Source organism: Helianthus annuus, chromosome 2 (genome assembly GCF_002127325.2).
Source record: "Helianthus annuus cultivar XRQ/B chromosome 2, HanXRQr2.0-SUNRISE, whole genome shotgun sequence".
Lineage (NCBI taxonomy): Eukaryota > Viridiplantae > Streptophyta > Magnoliopsida > Asterales > Asteraceae > Helianthus > Helianthus annuus.
In genome coordinates, this window is record NC_035434.2 from 104369531 (window position 1) to 104380041 (window position 10511).

The window sequence follows — 10511 nt, forward strand, 5'->3', positions numbered from 1 at the left end:
CCACGAGGCCAAAGACTGTAGGAGCCCTCGTCCTGCGAATCAGAATCAGCAGCCTCAGCAACCAGCTCCACAGAACCAGCAGCAGCAACAGCAGCCACAGCGTGGAAACCGGGGATGTTTCCAGTGTGGGGCTGAAGGTCACTTCAAACGCGATTGCCCTCAGTTGAACCAGAATCGCAACAACAATAACCAGGGCAACGGGAATAACAACAACGGTGGGAACAACAACAACAACGGCAATGAAGCTCGTGGTCGTGCATTCGTACTAGGTCGAGGCGACGCAGTGAACGATCCCAACGTGGTTATGGGTAAGTTTCTCCTCGACAATATTTACGTTACTGTTTTGTTTGATTCGGGTGCGGATACAAGCTATATGTCTGTGAAAATGTGTCAACTGCTAAAACGTGCACCAACACTTTTACCCACCAAACATGTAGTAGAGTTAGCTAACGGTAAAAGTCTAGAAGCCACGCACGTAGTTCAGGGTTGTAATCTTATCTTAGCTGGCCAAGCCTTCTCTATCGATCTCATTCCCATAGTTTTGGGTAGTTTCGACGTCGTGATTGGGATGGATTGGTTATCCCAACACCAAGCAGAAATCTTATGCAGTGAGAAGATTATTCGCATTCCTCGTTCGGGTCAGGAACCTCTCGAAGTCCAAGGCGACAAGAGTGGTGCTGTGGTTGGCATCATCTCTTTCTTGAAGGCTCAGAAATGCTTACGTAAGGTGCACACTGCCATTCTGGCACTCGTTACAAACGCATCAGCAAAGGAAAAGAAATTGGAGGATATTCCAATTGTACGCGATTACCCTCAGGTGTTTCCTGAAGATTTACCTGGTTTACCGCCTCATCGTCAGGTTGAATTTCAGATCGAGCTCGCTCCAGGAGCAGCACCCATAGCTCGCGCACCATACCGTCTAGCTCCATCAGAATTGGAGGAACTGTCAAAGCAGCTACAAGAGCTCTTGGAAAAGGGCTTCATTCGTCCAAGCTCTTCGCCTTGGGGAGCTCCAGTACTTTTTGTGAAAAAGAAAGACGGTACGTTCGGGATGTGTATCGACTACCGTGAACTCAACAAGGTGACGGTGAAGAACCGTTATCCTCTTCCGCGCATCGACGACTTATTCGATCAGTTGCAAGGGTCGTGCTACTATTCGAAGATAGACTTGAGGTCTGGTTACCATCAGCTGAGAGTCCGGGATGAGGACGTCTCCAAGACAGCCTTCAGAACTCGTTACGGTCACTACGAGTTTCTCGTCATGCCATTCGGGTTAACAAACGCGCCTGCTGTATTTATGGATCTTATGAACAGGGTGTGCAAACCCTATCTTGACAAGTTCGTCATTGTATTCATCGACGACATTCTGATTTACTCCAAGAGTCAGGAGGAACACGAGCAGCATCTTCGCCTTATATTGGAACTCCTTCGGAAGGAACAGCTGTACGCCAAGCTTTCTAAATGCGACTTCTGGCTTCGTGAAGTCCACTTCTTAGGCCATGTGGTGAACAAGGATGGGATCCATGTCGATCCATCCAAGGTAGATTCGATCAGAAACTGGCCTGCACCGTGTACCCCGACAGAAATACGCCAATTCTTGGGTTTGGCGGGTTACTACAGACGGTTTATTAGAGACTTTTCGAAGATTGCTCAGCCACTTACGTTACTGACACAGAAGGGTGTTACTTATTGCTGGGGAGAACCCCAGGAGACTGCTTTTCAGCACCTAAAGGATAGACTTTGCAGTGCACCTATCCTCTCATTGCCAGAGGGCACAGATGACTTCGTGGTTTATTGTGATGCATCCATTCGGGGACTTGGATGTGTGTTAATGCAGCGCGACAAGGTTATCGCTTATGCCTCTCGTCAACTCAAGGCTCATGAACGCAACTACACGACGCACGATTTAGAGCTGGGAGCTGTTGTTTTTGCGCTTAAGATATGGCGACACTACCTGTACGGTACCAGGTGCACGATTTACACCGATCACAGGAGTCTCGAGCATATCCTTAAGCAGAAGGATTTGAACATGCGTCAACGACGATGGGTCGAGTTACTTAACGACTACGAATGCGCCATCAAGTACCATCCAGGCAAAGCCAATGTTGTGGCTGACGCTCTAAGTCGAAAGGACACCTTACCGAAGCGCGTGCGAGCGCTACAGCTTACGATTCAGTCTAACCTTCCAGCACAGATACGAGCTGCTCAGACAGAAGCACTGAAACCAGAAAACGTCAAGGCTGAAGCCTTACGCGGCTCACGACAACAAATGGAACAAAAGGAAGACGGCGCCTACTATGTAACGGGCCGGATTTGGGTCCCTCTCTATGGCGGTTTACGCGAACTTGTGATGGATGAAGCACACAAGTCTCGCTATTCGATACATCCAGGGTCGGATAAAATGTACCACGATATCAGCACTACTTATTGGTGGCCTAGCATGAAGGCCCACATTGCTACGTACGTTGGAAAGTGTTTGACCTGTGCGAGAGTCAAGGTCGAATATCAGAAACCAGCTGGCCTACTTCAGCAGCCTAAGATACCGCAATGGAAATGGGAAGAAATTTCCATGGATTTTGTTACAGGCCTACCTAGATCCCAGCGGGGGAATGATACCATATGGGTGATCGTGGATCGACTCACCAAGTCTGCACACTTCCTACCTATAAAGGAAACGGATAAGTTCTCCACTCTCGCAGACGTCTACCTTAAAGAAGTTGTTTCGAGGCACGGGGTGCCCACATCTATCATTTCGGATCGCGATGCACGATTCACGTCAGAACTTTGGCAAGCGATGCATAAATCCTTTGGCTCACGACTAGACATGAGCACAGCATATCACCCTCAGACGGATGGGCAGTCTGAGCGAACGATTCAAACTCTTGAAGACATGCTTAGGGCATGCGTTATAGATTTCGGCAACGGCTGGGAAAAGCATCTCCCTTTGGTGGAGTTCTCGTATAATAACAGTTATCACACCAGCATTCAAGCCGCTCCCTTCGAGGCATTGTACGGGCGTAAATGCCGGTCACCCCTCTGCTGGGCAGAGGTGGGGGATAGTCAGATTACGGGTCCAGAGATTGTAGTGGACGCCACAGAAAAGATTGCACAAATACGACAACGCATGGCGGCAGCACGCGACCGTCAGAAAGCCTACGCGGACAAGCGTAGAAAGCCATTGGAATTTGAGGTCGGGGACCGAGTTTTATTGAAAGTTTCACCCTGGAAGGGTGTGGTTCGTTTTGGCAAACGGGGCAAACTAAATCCGCGGTATGTCGGACCATTTGAAATCATAGAAAAGATTGGCAAGGTAGCCTACAAGTTGAACCTACCAGCTGAACTCGGGGCAGTTCATAATGTCTTTCACGTATCGAACTTAAAGAAGTGCCTATCAGATGAAAACCTCATCATTCCTTTTAAGGAACTCACTATCGACGAGCGATTGCAGTTCGTCGAGGAACCAGTAGAAATCACGGACCGGGATGTGAAGGTCCTCAAAAACAAGAGAATCCCTCTTGTTCGAGTTCGTTGGAACTCCAAACGTGGTCCAGAGCACACCTGGGAACGCGAAGACAGGATGACAGAAAAGTACCCCCAGTTATTCGGGAACAAGGCAACCACTACTGAGGCTGAAGCTACTACTTCGGAATTTCGGGACGAAATTCCAGATCAACGGGGGGAGGATGTGACACCCCAGGAAAATCAGTGAACAATACAGTCTACCTAGCTTCCTCAGTGAGTGCATACCAAATTTCGGGACGAAATTTCCAATTAGTTGGGGATAATGTGACAACTCGTACTTTACCGACTCTTAAATTACGTATAACGGTTTAGAACTTTGTGATTTCGTTGATTGATTGAATGTTATGTGCTATATGAATTAATATGAATGTGTATGTATTGTGAACCGAACGTTAACTCAACCGAACACAAGCCCATTCGGGCACACAACCGACTCGAGACCAGCCCATGTGGGTTCCGGCCCACTCCCCATTTCATACGTATATATATTATACACATCTCTTAGGGTTTTGGTTTTTCACCACTTAAACAATCTAGAACACAAACTCTTTCTCCCTCGACTTGGAACCGAAGAACCGCCGAACATCCTTGTTGCTTTGAATCCGAATCCTCCTCTTTCTACCTCGGTTAGTATGTTATCCATGATTCCGTGTTTTATATGCTTAGGTGATGCCATGATGAATCGGATTGTATGATTTAGTATTTGGTTGGTATGAGTTATTTGATCGTTCGGGTTGTTTTAAAATTCGGTTTTTGAAAATGGTTAATATAGATGATACATGCTGGTTGACGTTGGTTTGTTCTTGATAGTTGGCTGTTTATATGAATTGATGGTATGGATAAATTAGTCCGAATGTATGCGAACCGGGTAGAATGCATGATAGCCAATGATTTATGATTCGGTATAGTTTTTATAATGATCTGATTGCTGTTCTTGATGTTAATATGAACATGCTTGATTTTCATGATTTGAAGTTGTATGAAACTGTTAGAAATTCGGGTTTGATCTGATTTCCGAAACTGATTAGGTTGTTAGCTTGATTTACGGAACTAATTATGCTGGTAATTAAAGAAACTATTACACAGCCTGGTTGCGACACATGGTTGCGAGTCGAGACCATAGTTGCGGGTCTAGTTGCGACTCGTAACCATCACACTAGCACACAATCAACACAAGCCGTAACCACGGTTGCGAGTCCCATTGCGACTCGTAACCAGACCATGATGAACCGAGATCACCATTGCGACTCGTAACCAGCTGTTGCGACTCGTAATCTCCGGTTGCGACTCGAGACGAGTTAATGCACGTACACTGTTTGGGCCTTCACTGTCACGGGCCCAATCAATTGGGCCCAACGAATGGATTTGTGGACTGTTTGTTATTGGACTAGTATGCGTTTACTATTTGGGCCGGGGTATGTTGGGCCAGGGTTAACACGCACAAGTATGCTCTTGACTGCTAATTGGACTGCTTATCTGTTTGGGCCGAACACTTAGATTGTTTATCGGATTGCTGATACGTGTACGTGTTTGCCATAATTATACGTGATACAATATACGTGCTATATACGAACCTGACTTGTATAATAACCATGATAGGACGTGGTTGACTACTTACTAGCTTAACTGTACTCTTTGTGTATCTGCCGAGCAAACCAAGGTGAGTTCACACAGCCAAGGCATGGAATTCCCGGGTTGGGAATTGGGTTGGATATGTTACTGTTAAAAGAGTTACTCGTACTTACGCATTCTCTAGACTATAGACCATCGTCCTCAGGTTAGTCAGGACACGTTACGTAAAGCCTACGTAACCCAGATCATTTGCCATTTGTCTCCCGGGTCGGGAGGACACGTTACGTAAAGCCTACGTAACCCAATACCATCCACTGGCTTCCAGGTCGGAAGGCCACGCTGCGTAAAGCCTACGTAGCCCCCACGCGTACCATGTCCTCGGGGAAGGGCACGTCACGTAAAGCCTACGTGACCCTGTACGTTTTCCTGTTCTCGGTAAAGAAGAACACATGGTCGGAAGTTAGTCTAGTAAGTACCGTTAATGAGAAGCCCTCATTAGCCAGGATAAACATGGGAAGCCCCCACCAGTAATATGAACACAAGGTTTGGGAAGCCCCCACCTTAGTACACACTAGTATGGGAAGCCCCACTAGTTATACTTATGCACTATGTTATGAACTTACTTTCTGTGAACTCGCTCAACTAGTTTGTTGATTATTTGCTGCATGCCTTGCAGGACCTTAGGTACATTATGGAGCTTGCACAGGGAGGAGCAGGTCGTTGTGGGATACGGATCATGAACGATATTGAACTTATAACTATTTTGAGTTTACATTACTATGCTTCCGCTATTTAAACGATGTTTGGTTTTGAAACATCAATCATGTCATGATGATTTACATTAATTACTTTTATTATTAAATGCTATGTTTGATATGATTGATGGCTTGATCCTGGTCAGTCACGCTCCCAAGAGGTGGTACTCCGCAGGTGGATTTTGGGGGTGTGACATAAACTTCTCCTGTAAACGATTCGGGTTAAATATAATACGTTGGCATTTAACAAAAAAAACATTTTTTCGTGCACATTTTTATGTACGTTTCGGTATGAATTCGAGTTGGTGTATGTTTCGATATAAACTTTTTTGGGGAATGAGTCAGGTCGAATATAATATGTTTTCGTGATTATTTTATGAATGTTTTGTAAATTTTGTTTCGATTGGAGTGGAGTCAAATTGTTGTTTCTTTTTTTCCTTTTTTAAAAGCTCTAATTAATCTCTTTTGAGTATACGTGTCAACTTTTCCGTTATACATGTTACATTTTCTATGTATGACTAGGGTCACATGTAATACGTTATGATTGTACAGTATAAATTTGATTTACTTTATGTTTTGATCCCATCACATTGTTTATATAGGTTACATTAAGTTCAATCGATTACTTTTAAACACGTGTTTTTATATGGTTATCACATCACATAACGTTTGGACGTGTTTTTATATGGTTATCGCATCACATAACGTTTGGATTAATTCATTTGATGTTTGCGATGTACCCGCGCCGTAACGCGCACGGGTCTCATTGCTAGTTAATCAACAACTCTCATCATCACAACAAGCTAATAACATCAAACATTTCCATCTTTTAATTGGAGACTAAGTATTATGGAACTGGGATCATAAATTTTTAAACCTAAAGAGAAACCGAGCAGGATCCCTGACCCTTCTTGAGAAGATACATATGGAACTCTAAAGGCTGTTAAGAATACCGGTTTTATCTAGACTCCCTTTCGGTTATCTAACTATTTTATGAAAAGTACCTTAACATGACCAACTCCCGCATGGTATGAAAGTCTAAGGTAACTTGGGTTCTTGATTCAACTCAATAGACAAGAATTGATAAGGCAACTAAGACGGGCTTCCTACGAGGACCTACATAGCAATTTACCAAACTAGACCTACCGATAATCTCGCACCTCTCGATTGTTAAGATTAGTAGAACACCTAGACCTACTTAATTATTTAATATTACTTCTATGGTAAATCGACCGATTAACCAAACAAATCACAAACACAAAGTTAATGATCTAGCACAATCCTATTATATGAAAGACATTCAACTAAGATCATGCGAAACAATAAACAGTGATTAAACAAATCTAAATATGCAAACACGCCAAATCAATAATCAAGTTCTCTACTTTAACATAAAAGATCCATAAATAACAAATATCCGAATCAAAACAAAGACCTTAACATCTGTTCATCACAATCTAGGTAGTTTTAGGGTTTTAGCCAACAATCATGTTCAAAATAATCAAATCACAAAGTCTAAACAAAGAATTCATAGATGAAGTAGAAGGAAACTAGAAAACAAGACAAAACGGGAGGATAAAACCCGGAAAATCCTCAATCCCGTGCCTTCAAGCTTCTACCCGATAGTTCCTAGCTCGAAAACCTTGCAAAATCTTGATCTCCAAGCTCTTTGGTTCGTCCAACACGGTTTCAATTCGTAGATATTTTCGTTTTGCAGTTTGAGATGTTTATATAGGTTTCCCAGCTTAACAACCAATAGCCCCAACGAGTAACTATGTTAAATTTGGCCTTTTGCCACCCGCAATGGTCAACAGGCTTCTCTCCCGCGGGTGGCAAGGTGTTATTTTGGTCAAATCTGGTCAATGGGGCTCTCGCGGCACGTGACGGGCCTTCCTCTTTCTTCTCGTGGGCCGTGAAAAGGCTAATTTCCTTGAATTTTGTGCTTTCCTCAGCTATTGACCTCCCGATCTCATTCTGGTACTCATTTTTTTGCATATTTTGGCTCGTTTTTTGCACTTTACAGCAACAATTATCACCCGAGACTTGGTAAACACAAACGGATCAGCAGTATACACATTCTACTAAAAACCAAATGAAAACTAACTAAAACTATACAAACTATACACGATAAATGGATATATTTTGCAATACATCGAATGTCCCCACATTTACTCTTTTTTTCGTCCCTGAAAAAGATTTATGCTACGGAATCATATTTATATTAAATATTCGGTTTCAAAACTAAGGTTACTTAATTACAAATTAAACACACGTTAACTGCGAATGCGGATATACGATCCACTTAAACTCAACACCGGTTCCTAAGCCCTTATCATGTTTATTTATGTTTAAGTGTGGTTAGTCCACATAGGATCTCACACTAAAAAGTCACGGATCCACCTAATCTCGAGTTGTCTTTACAATAATAAAAATTAAAAAAGTTCCCATTTGACCGGAACTCGTCTTAACCTGTTACTCAATCCACCGATTATGCCACATTTATCCAATCTTTGTAAGTTTTCTTTTACAAAATATGCTTACATATATTCTTGACATGGTTATTATTTGTAGAGGCTGGTGAACTAAAATGGGACGATTGTAAGGGTGTACCCAAGATGATGGAATCTAACAGGATCCAATTACCATCAGGTTAGCATGATATAAAAGGCATTAATGGGGTGGTGGTCCATTGACAAATGTAAAGCTTTTAAACACCTGGGTTTGTGTGACACCTTGGAAATTTATATTGAATAATATGGCAACATGTGTCCGGAAACTCGAAAAAATTCTAGATTTGTTGAAAGAGAGGGACAAATATATCAAAAATGGAAGAAGGAAAATAGTTGAGGGATCAATATTGGAAAAATGCCAAAAAAAAAAAAACCATTCTGAAGGTCCTTTACGGCCGCAAGGCATATGCCTTACGATCAGTAAGGCATTTAAAAGAAATTTGGCGCCGAAGGTCCTTACGAACCGCAAGACGGATTTATTGACAAGTTCACATTATATACTTTTACAATACCAAAAATTCTCTTATGTCTTATATATGGTTTTTACGGACCTCAAGAGATGTCATCTGAGTTTGAAATTGATTATACAACATAATGAAATATGTTTAAACATAATGGACTTGTCATAGACCTATTCGACCATCCGATACCACATATGGCGTACGACTAGTTTTAATAGAATAAATATATAAACTAGTCGAATCGGGTCAAAACCTATCACATTTAGTTCTAATCAGAATGTTTGGTTATTAAACCCATAGTACATGAGTCCTTGCACTCGAAAGGGTGTAAACCACATTCTATCCGGTCAACGCTTAATCTAGCAAACCGAATGTATCCATTAAGTTAACTGGTCAAATTCAATGACTTATAAATGACCCGTTGACATTCTAACGGATAATATTTCCGTTCATTCCAAACTAGAAGCGTCTAGTAAATTGCGCACAAGTTTTAAGTTTTTTTGAATTACGACTGTGTTAAACATATTGATATTATAAAGACTAGCAAGGTAAATACCCTTAGCATATCTTTTAAAAAGGCTTGGGATATAGCATTAGCCACTTGGTCAGGTATTGCAAAAAAGGGCGAATGATGTCATAGAAATGAAAATAACCCGTTTTAATCCGTTTTGCTTGATAACTTAAACACTTGGGGGTTAACACGACCGTGTCCTGGATATCCCGACTCATTTAGTTGTAGATGGTCATGACTTAAGCGCGGGGTGTAGGCATACACCTGACAGACGCTAATGCTATATATTTATATGATATGGAAAATGTGGTGTGTCGATTAATCAAGTACCGACATATGATTTCCGGTCCCCGACTGTATTGACAAGCATGTAAATTTGGCAACAATGAGATATAGTTTGTCCCAAGTTATTTAAAAATGATATACCAAATGGTATCAAATAACTTTTGAAAAGATTTTCAAAAGAGTTGGTTAATTGTATTTACCAGTGAAAAATTTAAAAAAAAAAAACTAAGCGCATGTTATTAAGCAAATACGAAATAGGCTAGAGCGACTTGGTATTAAGATATTGAAATTTGCAATTCCACGGAAAAAGACCCTTATCAGTCTAAAGCGACTTTTTTTATCCGCCTATGGATAATTACACGTACAAGCTTGTGTAACTTATTTATTAGTTTCAAAATTTTATTTTAATTACTTTACTTTATTTCCATCTTCCGTTGTGCATTGTGATAACTGGTATTAGTCGTTACGTACAAACCTTAAGTCCGGGCCCACCAGGAAATCGTCACGCATAAAAACACTTGAGGGTACATGATGCAATTTTTCCACATAATAATTTATTATGTGGCAATAAACTAACAATCATCTCCATCTACACACCTCCACCTCACTCTCACTCAAACAATGACTGAAACTACAACCCCAAATCCGATTCAGCATCTTAGGCTGCGCCGACATCGCTCGCAAGGTCTCCCGAGCAATCAAAATCTCAAATGACTAAACTTGAAAGCAAGTGACTAATTGTTAAAACCACACAAATAAAAAAGTGAGACGGCTGATTATAATTCACATTTCGGATTGAATTTGCACAAATAAGTTAAAATGAAGAAATCATAATAATTAAAGAGCAAAACATAAAACACTCGAAAGCTTTGAGGGTCGTCATCATCATCATTAT